The 12082-nt window shown below is 43.3% G+C and overlaps 1 long non-coding RNA gene across 2 annotated transcripts; it reads left to right on the top strand.

The window, feature by feature from the left end:
• Positions 1 to 234: 234 nt before the first annotated feature.
• LOC122177844 lies at positions 235 to 7407 on the top strand. 2 transcript variants are annotated; one of them, XR_006178172.1, is made up of 3 exons: positions 235 to 399; positions 4181 to 4750; positions 6135 to 7407. It is a non-coding gene; the product is annotated as an uncharacterized LOC122177844 (long non-coding RNA). The 2 variants fall into 2 exon arrangements; XR_006178171.1 differs by having other exon boundaries at positions 4156 to 4750.
• Positions 7408 to 12082: the final 4675 nt, after the last annotated feature.

Raw genomic sequence — 12082 nt, 5'->3', positions numbered from 1 at the left:
TTACAGGTGTTGGTTGGTTCTGTGCAGATACGGAATGTGGTTATACAAAGTTTTATAATGGAAAATCTGACAGGCAGTTAACTAATCCATGAGTCATATTTCGTAAGTGCCTAAAGGTCTCTGATGTTCGACCTTCATTTGATACCCTTGCCATCACGGAGTTATACATAACCCTTCTGAGGAACATTCTTTATATAGATGGCTGCATGCTGCCCTTTTATACCTGCAAGAATGAGCATTGCACTTACTGAAACAGGGAAGTCTACTGCCTGCCTTTCCACCCCTCTCTCTCTGTGGCTGTTTGCGGAACTGCAGAGGTACATTCAGGAAACTGACTTAAATGACAGCAGTGGAAGACTTCCTGCTTAGTTTAAGTCCTCTGTAGGGCCTAGCTGAAAGGTAAGGAGAGGGGTGGGGAGCTGTTTTGGGGTTCTATTTGTCTTTATTTTGAAGGATTTAATCATCAGTACAGCTCTAATAATGTACGTAGCATTGGTGCTACCAATACTAACAGAATTCTGGTGTTTTTACCTGTCCGTAGCTCAGTTGGGCTTAAGGCAGGCCAGGCAGATACGGAATGAGACAACCTTTTGTCAGATGATCCCAAATGGGAAACGTACCTTTACTGACAACAGTGGAGGTTTACCAGCCTTAGCAGTGTCAAGGTGTTTATAGAAAGTCTTATGATGTGTAGAGGGCCCTTCTGGAGAACCTACTACTTTATTCCTCAGCCAAAGGATGGAAAAGCACTGTTTGCTTTTTTGAGTACCATAAAGTTGTTGTGGTTCAGAGCTTCTCAAGTTGCCCAGTATGACAGTAAAGAATATTGGCATCGCTGTTATTTTGGAAGCTAAAATAAGGCAGACACATGACTTCAGCAAGCGCATGTGAAGTTTGCACATCATAAGTCATTGCAATAAAGAAACCAAAACAAAATCCTAGTGTGTCGTTAAAGCTGGAATATGTTTTCCATTTAAAAAAAAAAAAAAAATCCTTTAGATTTGATTTAGCTTCTTTTTCCACACCTATGGAACTATAGAGTATCTCAGGAATATTAGCACACTGCCTTTGCAAGACAGAAAGTTCCAATCTTCATGAATGGACCCAAGTATAAAGTATAACAGAAGGTTATCTTATTTTTTCAAACACTCCAGCAACAGCAGCTTTTACTGCACTGCCAAATACTAGGCAACAATTAGAACAGCTGAGAAGACAAACCAGAAAAAAAGAAAGTGGGGGAAAAGAGCGGTGTCCCAAGCTTTTACTTTGGCTGCCATTTTAAGAAGCGTGCCCTTCGGCAAATAACCATTTTGTAATTGTGTTTTAAGATCACAGCAGACATTAGGAATGATGTATGTGCAGCGTGCGAGCTCCTTGCTGTGTGCTGAGAACTGCCCAGTGAGGGTCTGGCACAGTGGGAGGGGAAAGATATACACAGCTTGCCTGTAGGCACCAGCGTGGAGGTTAGTCATCTGCTGAGTCAATGGGAGACACCAGCACCTCCAAAGGGTGCTTCTGCCTACTTGTCATCTAAAGTTAGACAGCTAACGTTGGTTGCTAAAAAGGAGCTGAGATGAGGGAAAGGGTTTCACAGCAGATGTATCTGCCTGTATGTGTGTTAGCAATTCTACCTCTTCACGCATCTCTATGCATTTGCATAGAGAATGATTCCTGGCTGGTATTTTCAAGAAGTGAATTCCCACTTACCAGAACATGATAATAGCTCATGTTCCTTATTTACAGAGGTCTAGCTGTACAAGTATTGACTTGTCAGTCACAAATTCTTGCAACAATCAGGAAGAATTAGGGATTTTCCAACCTTGCAAATAGCTTTCCAAGAAAGTCATCAGAAACAGTTGGATAAACACACAGTGCAACTTGTAAAACTCCAGGCAAACTGACAACACAGTCAGAATTAGAATCAGTCTGAGCTTTTTTTCTGATGTGATGGTGGTCATGTAACTAGTGTTGAGATAAATCTGGTTGCATGGGAACTGCTGAATCACGGCCTGAACCTCTGATTGATCACCTGAGGTGAACGCTGAGTCAGCCACAGAGCCCAGGTGAAGGCAATTCAGCTGTGCTGCAGGAAGGGGAGGAGCCTGGCTGCACCTCTCCTAGACCCCATTTAAGGACTGACTGCCACTGACAAAGGATCTTTGTCTGGAGGTTGCTCCTTGTGGAGTTTCTTGTGAGCCTACGATGCTGGTGAGCACTTTTCATTTATCTCATTATCTTTTCCAATGTGATAATTTTACCAGCCTGACTTCTCTGCATGCTTATTGATCATACAATGCTATACAGCATATATATACTTATTGATCTTACACCTGGTGCAAGCAGCATACCCTAAACTCTAGGAGCCTTCAGTTTGGAGGACTTTTTGTCCTGTTCTACTCTGTCTCAGGCCACAGCTTTGTAGTGTCTGAAAGTGTGCTGAAGGATTTGTGTTGGTATCATCTGGGGTTCCTGCAGAAAGAAGGGCCCGGCTACATGAATCCTATCAGCAAAGTAGGCCTTTTTGAAACAAATGCGACATAATAAAATGCACTACAACACTTGTCTGGTGGCCTGAGGCACTGCTTTCCCCATTTGGCCTGCAGTATCCACTGGAGTCAGTGTAATGATCTCCAGCAGTTTATCCTGGCTTTGGATCATGGTATTCATAGCAAACGTTTGTTTCTGAGTGCCAAGAAGATAGAGGAGCTGTGCTGTACAACTGTTCCACAACACATTGCACTTTTATTTTGGCTGGCTCTTTTGTATTTTAAAAAAATGTTTTTCTTTATAAAAAGTCATTTTCTTACTTCAGTCTCAAGAGAATTTTCTATTCTGTCCATCCTTCCTCTTTTTATTACAGCATTTGCTATAATTAAGTGTTAAATTGTAGGAACATCATTACATGGTTCTCTCTTTCTCTTAACTATTCCTGGCACTGAGAATTAAAAGAAAATATACATTTTTAGTTCTGTGTGTAGCTCCACTGGCTTATTTTCATGTTTGGATAGTGCTTTTCAGGCTCTCAGCTTGCCCTTATTCTCCTTGATTCCTAATTCACTGAGCTTGCGTAGAGACTGATGCTGCAGCAGGGTGAAGTAAAGCACTGAAAAATCAGTAAAGAACTGTGACAAAAGAATAGGCATTGCCCCAGGGACTAATATACTAAAACATCTTGAAAAACTTCTGAAAAACAGACCAGTGTCCTTTTAAGAACAGTTTATGCTGAAAGGTCCTATGACCAAGTTGCTTGGCTAAACATTACTTGGCTAAGGACAAGTATTCCATGATTTTTTTGAAATATAAAACATTTATACAGACAAAAATCACAGAATGGCCAGGATTGGAAGGGACCTCAAGGATCATGAATCTCCAACTCCCCGCCACATGCAGGGCCACCAACCTCCCCAGTATCTCACAGTCATTATGTACAATTTCTGTGATCTCTTGTCCAGATTCATAATGACCATTTGCTATGCCGGCAGAACTTAAAATGTTGTGGTTTTGTCTTTAATGCTATAATTAAAAACAGGATGATTTTTTTGTGGGACTAGAATAATCTGTAATTCTTTTGAGAGCTCAGTCTTTTAAGCAGCCTTATCTAAGATACAATCTTTACTGACCTAAGCATGCAGACACATTTTTTTACACTTACTGACATCTTCACTGAGGAATTACACACTTTTAGGGTAATTTCAACCTGATATCTTAAGATACTTAATCTCTCACTAGTTCTTCACACTTTGTGGATGAATGGATGTTCCTTATCATACAACAAAAAGACCAGTCTGGCATTCCTTATATTTTCAACAGGGCGTACTATGTGTTACAGCAGTACTCAGTGAGGAGTAATTATAGGGGACAGTAGGAAGTTAGCTCTTCAAATGGGCATTTCTTTGCATTGGAATACTTACCTATTTTGATGTCTAATGTTTAATTAGCACTATTCCTCTACAAATTTCTGCCGTCCAGAAACTTTTAAGTCGCTCTTAAAATTTTTGTTCTGAAAATGGTGCATGTAAGGTATTTGAATCTTGAACCTGGTTTGTCTAGTAGTGCTAATGACCTGGGGCAGACAGTGTTTAGATGGTAGCAAGCACCATGGCGGCACTTAGTAAATAATGAAATAAATCATGGACTTTGTTTCTGTTTAAACAGTGTGCTTACTCTCTTTGTATACCAGTCTTCTGGATCCTGCTCAACAGCCTCATTTGGATGAAACTGGATACTGTGCCGATTTTATTCCAGCTCCATTAATGTATGGCAACAATACAGACAATGCACTGGCTGACAAAGAACTCCCACTCCTCCTCTGGATTAATGTGGCGAGGTTTTTGCAGTGGGGTGGCCTGCAAGAAGCCCAGCAGCTGCCCCATGTCAGATAACAGCCCTTGTAGGAGCAGCTCAGGCCTGAGCTGCAGCCCATGGAGAGCGATGTGCAGAGGGGCAGGAGGGCAGAGGGAGCTGCTGCCTGTGGGGAGCTGTGTGGAGCAGTGCCTGAAGCGTGGACTACATGGTACAGAGCTTGGTACGGTGTTGGAACAGTGCTGGGAGTGCTGCAGCGTGTGGAAATCCCATGTGGGATCAGACCAGAAAGGATGACATCTCGTGGGAGGGATCCACAAAGAGCAGAAGTAGAGAGTGACCATGGAGGAGCAGAAGAAATGAAGCTTTATGGATTGACCATAGCCCCCTTTCCCTGTTCCCCTGCGCTCACTGAGGGAAGGAAGTAGAAGTTGAGCCTGAAAAAAAGGTGAGAGATGTTTTCAGTCTGTTTTTATTTCTTGGTGCCCTATTAATAATAGGCCATAAATATAATTAATCTTCCCCAAGTAGCCTATTTTACTTGTGACAGTAATCACTGAATGTTGTCCCTGTCTTTCCCTCAATCCATGAGCTCTTCCATTGTATTTTATCTTTCTGAAGAGAAGTGAGAGAGCAGCTTGATGGGCACCTAGTGACTTGCCAATGTTATCCTACCACAAAACAATAAAATCCCAAGTCCTTGAGCCTGCACTAACAGTATAGAATCATAGAATCACAAGATTGGAAAGAACCTACAAGATCATCCATTCCAACCTTCCTCCCATCACCACGGCTACCACAAGCCACTGAACCATGTCTCGTAGCTTCTCATCCAGAACATTGCCGGGGACAGAGACTCTATACCTCCCTGGGCAGGCCATTCCAGTGCCTGGCCTCTCTCTGAGAGAAAAAGTTTTTCCTTATGTCTAATATCCACCAGGACTTCTAGTTTATGTGCAAGTAGATGAGTAAGGTAGAAAAGGAAAGTGATGAATGCATTCAAGGCAACAATTACAGCACATAGGAACCATTGTGTCTAACTCACTGCCCTGCTCTGGACTGTGAGATGTATTCTGAAAATGCAGTTACTCTACCAGTGATGGATGGGGTACCCAAGCACATGAGAGCCAATGTGAATTGGTGGTGTGAAGAAAACTCATGCTAATTAACTGTTATAAAGTACAGAGTGGAGAGAAATTGGAAGAGTAAGTGTTAACTGCACTCTACAGTGTTGGCCTTCCAGACCCACCTGCAGGTGCAGAAGCGGAGGGTTCATGTGCTGTAGAGTGGAGCTGTGGGCTTCCCTTAGAAGAGCTTGAGAGCATTTCAGTAACCCCAGTGTAAGAGATGTCCCAGGGAAATCATACTGCAGCTGACTGCCTAGATTGCATATGTTTTTAATAGAAACATTGAAAATTGTTTCAAGATTGAGGCGCGTACACGTTAAATGTTGAGTATGAGCTGAGGAACACATAGAACTGTACTAAATTGGTTTCTTGTACAGGCTGACAAAACACTCAGGATGCATCCTAATCCCAAGTGCTCCCATAAAAGCCCGGGTATCCTTGTACTCTCCAACTGCCAAATCAATCTTAAACCTTTAAGTGAGATTGCTTAACTCTCAGTCTGATTTGATCACTTTTCCATCATGAATTGGCAAAGCTGAGAAATAACTTTGTGGCTAGCTTCAGTGTATTTTATATCTGTGATATCTGTTCTTTTTAATTTTCAATGTATAACTGATAAAAAAATAATCCCCATATGCATTTATTGTGGAATAATAATACTTACAGGAATCAAAAGATTAGTACTATATGTCATCTTTATTGCAGAAGGAATTACACTGAGGAGCCCTGAGGTGGCCCGGAGAACAGGAAGGGACAACATTCAAAACTCCAGCAACCAGTGAAACAGGAATTAAGCTATTACTCACCGAAGCCTCTACAAAACCAGACTAAAATGCAGTCGAAAGCCTTTGCCAACTCTGGAACTCAAATGAAAGTCTGCTATCTTTAGAAGCAATAGCAGCCAGAGGGAATTGGGAAGGGATCAAGGGAGAGTGGGGTGGGAGACAAAATCTCAAAGACCACCGGGATGAGAGGTATTCACCACCTTAGATATCACCACGTGAAGGCAGGATGCCCTGTGGAGCCTCGATTGCCCAACAGAAGTTACTGTGTTGAGCAGAGGGTTTCCTGGTCAGAGTTTGGAGGAGGCCAAGCTAGGCAATCTGAGTCTGAACTGTTTGCTCTGTGATAGCAGCTGTAGCTCTACTGAGTGGTAAATAAGTGAGTAACGGCAAGCTGGCAGAGCTGAGGCTGCAGTAAGAGACACACATATCTCGATGGTTCAGGCATGCCCTGTGTCAGCCGTGAATTCTGCAGTTTGTGTTAATAAGTGGAGCATGCAAGTTGTCTGCTTGCCATAATGCGGGCAGCAGCCAGGCAGCCTGTGAAAATGGATGTTGTGGGGGCACCAGAATAAGGAGCTGAACATACTATCTCGAAAGAAATCTCTACAGAAAGAAAAAGGGAGATACCATCCTGCATGTCTGGGCTAGTGTGAATTCATCAGGCTTTGTGTTTGAATGGGATCCAGGTATAGCGTACAAGTAACTCCTGTTTGCTCTGCTTGACCTAAATCCAAGTTTTGCTTTGTCAGGTTCTGTCCGACGTGTGTTCTGTTTCCCTACTGCATAGTAGCAGTGCTGGAGGCTGGGTGTTAGCATTGGCAATCTGATGATTCAATCACACAAGTATGAAGGCCATATTGTGGCAATAGGGAGGAAGTGAGGACATGTAACCTTACCATGTGTTTTGTGGTGGTCGAAAGTTTCAGTTCATGCTGAAAGAATTCTTACTTGTGAAGTTTCAAAAGGATTAAATGCAGACTGTCCTTGAATTCTAGACAGCAGTCAGGCACCACAAGCAACCTGCTTCTCTGCCAACAATGTGTTTGGGGATATAATGCCTTGTTCGGTTATTTATAAGTAGTCATTTTCTGGGATTGACACCTACCAGAGCCCAGCCATCCACTTCCACTGCCTCCCATTCCTTGGCAGCCATTCCTGCAGCAGGAATGCATAGGTGGCGAGAGTCCTGCAGCTGCCCTTCAGCTGTCCTCATCTTCAGTCTCTCTGGTTTGGGGGTCTTGACTGGTAAGAGAAGCATCTGTTTGAGACCCTGCCTTAAACAATCACACAGCCATAAATGAGTAAGTTTCCATTGCTACGAGTCAGGAACTGTAGCAGATAGGAAGACTGCCAGCTCTTGGATACCCACCTTTGGTTGGGCCACAAGAGGAAGTCACCTTGGCACAGAGTCTGTGGAGACACCAAATCCCACTCCTGATCATATAATCACAAGGTTGGAAACAACCTATAAGATCATGCAGTCCAACCATCTCCACCACTGCCACCACAAGCACTAAACCGTATCACGCAGCACGTCATCCAGATGCCTTTTGAACACTGCCAGGGGCGGTGACTCCACCACCTCCCTGGGCAGCCCTTCCAGTGCCTGACCACTCTCTGGGAGAAATAGTTCTTCCTTATGTCCAACGTAAAATGTTGATGTTCACAACAGGTTTGAACTAAGCAAAGCACTTTACCCATGGACAGTGCTGAGATGCTGGTCATCTCAGAAGAAGTGAGCTTGGCTGTGAAGGCAGAGTGTGATACAATTGGTTGTGAGAAATGAAGAGAGAAATCAGGCAACTGAAATTGCATTTGGGTCCCAAATGTGGGTTGTGAGATTTTTTTCCAGGTGGTGAAGACGTTCAGTATGCTACATGTTTCAGAGATTGAGGTTTGAAACCTAACTAAACAAATAATGAAAACATAAAAATAAAATAAAAAAAAAGAAATGAAGTATTGTTGTTGTTTAACCCTGTTGGGCAGCTCAGCACCGTGCAGCTGCTCGCTCATTCTCGCCAGGCAGGATGGGGGAGAGAATTGGAAAGGTGAGCAAACCAAGGAATTCATTCACAGTTTCCCATTGGCAAGTGGGTGTTCAGCCCCATCAGGAAAGCATGGATGTATAGGACATCCCTTTGGCTAATATGGGTCGGCTGTCCTGGCTACGTCCCCTCCTGACTCCTTGTGCCTCCCCAGCTCCTCGCTGTAGGGCAGTGTAAGAAGTGGAGATGTCCTTGGCTATTTGTAGCACGGCTCAGCAACAACTAAAATGTCGGCATGTTATCACTACTATTAATAGAATCATAGGATAATAAAATGGCCTGGGTTGAAAAGGCCCACAATGATGATCCGGTTTCAACCCCCTTGCTATGTGCAGGGTCACCAACCACTAGGCCAAGCTGCCCTGAGTCACATCCAGCCTGGCCTTGAATGCTGTCAGGGATGGGGCATCCACAACCTCTCTATTTTCATTGCAGATCCAAACCACAGCATCATACAAGCCTCTACAAAGAATATTACCTTATCCCAGCCAAAGCATGACAAATTTAAAATCCACAAACCAAAGACAAAAGGTCGCAACGCATAGCAGAGAAGGGAGAAAAGCAGCACTTTTGGTCTGATTAGGTGTAAAACACGCAATGTTCTCAAGAAGCAATGTTTTTGCTCTGTTCCAAGTCAAGAAGTATAGACAGCAAAATCTTAGTATGTGCTCCCCTTTGTGAATTTCGCCACATAGATATACAAAGGTAGCCAAGCTCATATATCATGCGTGCAGGTGTCACTACAGTATAGCAGTTAGAATTGTTACCACTTGAAGAAGAACAAGGAAATATTCATCAGACGACCATGGAGAAAGGAGATGGGGGAAGAAGTGGCTGTATCTTGACAATCCCCTATCAAATGTCAGTTCTAAATAAAAGTTCATTCTGTTGTAGATTGTTAGATGCCAAATAACAAGCTAAAAACAAATCTTGAAAGAAAGAAAATAATTGCCCGTGATACCTGGATCAATATCTCAGTACACAGTGCTCCAGGCAGAGAGGGTGCACAACATCTTTAGACGTTTAACCACTTGTATGTGTTTCCATGGGGAGGTTAGGCTTCCAGTGATTAGTATCATTAGTATCATAGTCAGTATTTTTATCTTGGCAAGTCCAAGATGTATTGTGGTTTAAGCCCCAGAAGTTACCAACTCTACTGTGAGGGAACTAAGAGAAAAAATTCAAGTGCATTAGAAAATGTGGAGAGATTTTCCAAGGATCATTTATGAAGCATCCTCTTTGCTTGTTGGTTTCTACTAAGCACAAAATAAGTCAATTTCAGAACAGTGGTGATTAAACTGGGTTAAGTTGACGTGATTATGCTGAATTATCCACGTCATGAAAAATTTCACTGACAGGGAGGAAATGGCCACACAGAGCCCAGCGAGGTCTGCTGAAAGATATGTAAGCTTGCTCCTCTCCTGGCAAAAGAGCTTAGTCCTACACAGGATTCGTCTGGATGCCTCAGACTCACTTTCAATTTTAGGATGAGAGTGAATAGCCTTAAGTTGCTCCAGGGGAGGTTCAGGTTGGACAGTAGGAAAAATTTCTTCTTGAAGGGAGCAGTGAGGCAGTGGCACAGGCTGCCCAGGGAAGTTGTGAAGTCACCGTCCTTGGAGGTGCTCATGAACCGTGTGGATGTGGCACTGAGGAACATGGGCAGTGGGCCCATGTGTGATGGGTGGTAGTTGGACTGGGTGATCTTAGATGTCTTTTCCAACTGTAATGATTCCCTGATTCGATGAATTATCTTCTTCTTGGAAATCAGTTGTCCCATCATTGCTCCCACTTGCATGGCTCACTCTGCATCCACATTTGCTGGATTTTGGAAGCTTCCCTGAAGACACTGAAGCAAGCAAGCTTCCCTAACGAAGTCTTCAGTGATTCACCCAGAGTAACTGACTTACATGGGGAACTTCTGTGTGATTTCTGCAGTGGTCGGATGCTCTGGAGTAGCTCTGGAGTAGCACTTGGAGTGGATACATGCCCAGGCCACCTGCTCCCAAGCACAGCCCCAATTTAAGGCCACCATCCACTTTGTAATCCTACCACATAGAATTTGAAAGCATTTAGGAACTGTGGCAATCGCTAAGAAAGAAGTTGCATTTTACTGTGGGGACCAGGGCTTCCTGCTGGCCAGCAGCCAGGAGCTGGCTTCATCTCCGAGTGCTCCCTGAGCATTCTGCTCTGCTGCCCCACTCCGTGGAGGTGGTACAGCAGATACCGTGCCACAGACCTCTCTGTGTACCCTTTGCCTCTCCTCAGTGCCATCAGAGTACTGCCCTGGGGAGCCTGGACTGAGACATGTGCTTGTGTGTGTGCGAGCACGTGCGTGTGCGTGTGCCTGTGCGCACACAGCTGTGTTTGTTTTCTGCTGTATATAGGAGAAAACGAGATTATTTATGTTCTAATAACTGTGTGTTCCCTGTGTGAACTATTTTCTGCTCTGATTTATTGTTCTCTCTCGGCCTGCCCTCAAGCATTGTTCTTATATTTGGAGCCGGTCACACTTTTTTCCATCTGCAAATGGAAATCTTAAATGGCATATTAAATAACAATTAAAAAACAAAACAAAACGAAAAAACAAAACCAAACCAACAAAGAAGATTTGGAGGAAGGAGGAGTTTCATTCCTCTGTTTTCCCATTATTTTTTCCTCTCATCTTTCCTTTTACGCTTTCTCCCACCTACCCTTTTGCCCATTTTTTTCTCTGAAAGGAAGGAGCTTTTCTCCCTTATGCTTCTCAGGAGTTTTGACTCAATCTCAGACAAGTTTTCATGCGGTCTGGGTAAAAATTCTTTTAAAGTCTTGTCTTTAAGTCTTTCTCCTTTACTCAGTGTTTTAAATTCTCCTCACTAGCTCAGAGTCTCATTCTTTTTTGAGGCGTGAAATCCCCCCAGCTCTATTGCCTACACAGCAAAAGGAACACAAACAAGGCAAGAGACTGTAAAGAAAAAAACAAGGGAGAATAACAAAAATTTGTCTAAGAAAATGAATCATCCAGCATCATGCCACAAGAAAACAAAATCCAGAATGTATGTATTTCTTCCTTTCTTATGGGCCGTATCTATCAAGCAGGATAAAATCTCGTGCTATTGTATTTGTTCTCTAAACTTGAGGCACAAACTGCTTTGTATGTAGCCTCCAGGGATGTTGTCACCACACAAATGCTGTCATTAAAGTGTTGGTAGGAGGTCCATTAGGAAATGCCAGGGCTGGAGGGTCTTTTTAGGAAAAGCAACTAATGCACAAGTCTGGAAGAACAGCTGGGTGCTTGTAAATTAGGAGTCTTCAGGAGGTCTACCACACATCACTGCAAAACTGCAAGCTTGCTAGAGTTTTTTGAGTTCATTGCTCCAGATATGCTCCATGTCCTCCAGCTTTTCTATCTGCTTCATGCTAAGCCTTTCTGTGACTGTAAGCCTCTGTCAGTTAACTCCCCAATGTCTCAGTGCTTCTCTGTCTCTCCTTTCAGTTCTCTTGGTTCCTTGGTACTGTTTTGATCCCATACCTCAGCTGCTCAAGAGGAAAGAAAAGTAGCTTAGAGGATTCCTCCCCTCTTCCATCAGCTGCCCCTCATTAAGAAAAAATGCGTATCCAGATGTGAAACTAGAACCAAGGCTCCTGGAGTTCAAGGAGCATTTGGACACCACTCTCAGATACAGGCTTTGGAATTTGGGTGGTGCTGTGTGCAGCCAGGAATTGGACTCAGTGATCATTATGGGACCCTTCCAACTTGGGATATTCTATGGTTCTGTGATTCTATGAAAAAAATAACTATCAATTATTAACTCTGCAATACCTTCAGTGTTAAGACTAAAAG

This window comes from Lagopus leucura, unplaced genomic scaffold (assembly GCF_019238085.1).
Source record: "Lagopus leucura isolate 7727_CA_CO unplaced genomic scaffold, USGS_WTPT01 Super-Scaffold_100001, whole genome shotgun sequence".
In the NCBI taxonomy this organism is placed as follows: Eukaryota; Metazoa; Chordata; class Aves; order Galliformes; family Phasianidae; genus Lagopus; species Lagopus leucura.
The sequence above is the reverse complement of the archived record's forward strand: the minus strand, read 5'-3'. Positions and strand labels throughout refer to the sequence as shown.